We start from the raw sequence: 1,835 nt of genomic DNA on the forward strand, positions 1-1,835 counted from the left end.
GACTCGGACCACAATAGCCCAATGCCGTTCAAGGCCTGTCGGTATGCAGTTAGGTTCGGAGGTTGCTTTATGAACCTCTGGACATCGTCTGTCAGTTCATAGAGATGCCTCCTGACGTTCATTGGCGAGGGCTCTTCTGCAAGCCCTGTTCGGCTGCCCACGTCTTTGACACACTACTAGGAACTACATGTAGAGCATTGTGTTATGCTTCTTAATGGGAAGCATCTGGACCTCGTCATTAAGGTTGAGTTGAGCTTCGTCCACTGCGTCCTGCTTGTCTCTGGCGACCACATGGGCGCTGCGTCGGGTCCGGTAGTTGGTTGATGTCGGTCTGGACCGCGTCCATATACTTGCCTTCTGACCTGCTTGGGCGGAGACGCTTCCTCAAACAAGGGTCTGTTGGGGTGCTCATGCTGCCCGGAGTCCGGAACGCGTCTTTGATCCTACTGGCCAGGGCCCGGAAGATAATGGTTTGTAGCCCCAGACTCAATGGCTGTCTTAAGTTTGCAAATATACCATGTTGATAAAGATGAAATACACGTTTCCAGGGTTTTAGACGTACTTGTTGTTTAATTAAGTCTTATTTTAAGTATATGTCCTGGAATTGTAGAACTCACTTAAAAATACTACTCTGTTAATTATATTATGTTACTTTTATTTAGTCTTAAGTAATTTTTGCTGTTTTAGTTATATGTATGTGCTGTTATGAATTTTTTGTTGCGCTATAAAAGATCATTCTTTTGATCTTATTGTGCTAATGATTTTATTACTAAATGAAAAATGAAAAGTTCGTGTCTTAAGTCTTTCGTTCAATTTGTTTGCATAATCATCTTTCAGTTCTTTTTTGATTAATTTTAATATTGAAACATTTTAATCCATTAGTTTGAGAAAAAATTGTTTCTCGCTTCCATTGTTAGCGAATCGATCATGAGAAGACTTGTTCCCGTATCGTTCTCTATCAGAAAGTTCCTCAGACTTTAGTTCCCAAAATGTTCTTCGAGAGAAAGTTCCTTAGACTTTTGTTCCCACTTTGTTTTCTTAGAAATGTTCCCGAAAGTATTGTTTGCATTTCTTTCTCTTTGTGAACATTCCACAGGGTTTTATTCTTATATAATTCCCATTGAGAACGTTCTCGACAGTTTGGTTCTCTTTCGGTTCGTTCGTTTCGGAACGGCTTTTAGTTTCGATCACAAAACGACACAGACGACAAAATTAAATTTGTACTTATTTCATTCGCAAAATAAACTTAAACCGCCGATGAAATAATAAGACGGTTAATTCACGCGGTACTGATTCCATCCATCTACTGTTGCGTCGAACTTCTTTCAGCGTTGGCGGCCTACAAAAAAACCCCTTAGTCCAACTCAGGCAACACAATCCATAGTGTTTTTGTGTTCAACTTTTTTCCGCGTTGGCGATCTTCTGATGTGCTTCAAAAAATAACGATCATCAGACCAACCCCGGCTACGCAGTTCACATCATTGCTGCTCCAAACTTCTCTCTGCGTTGGCGGCTTTCAAAAAACATAGTCCCTAGCAGTCCAACTCCATCTACGCAGTCCACAGTATTGTTGCACAAAATTTGTTTTCACGTTGACGGCCTTCTGCCGTGCTTCAAAAAATAATCTCATCAGGCGGCCCTAATTCATGCGGTGTTAATTATTCGCCTAAATTTCTGATAAAATGTGCGGGCGTTTTTTTGCCATAACACAGCGTTTTGAGCTCTCCGCACTCACATATTTCAAACTCTTTCGATCACTTTTTCCACACAGAGTTGGATGCGTATCTTTGCTTCAACAAGATATTGTCCCGAGCCACGGTTTAGTCTTCGAATCG

This window comes from Rhagoletis zephyria, unplaced genomic scaffold (assembly GCF_001687245.7).
Source record: "Rhagoletis zephyria isolate East Lansing unplaced genomic scaffold, Rhagoletis_zephyria_1.1 Rzeph_scaffold_07163, whole genome shotgun sequence".
NCBI lineage: Eukaryota > Metazoa > Arthropoda > Insecta > Diptera > Tephritidae > Rhagoletis > Rhagoletis zephyria.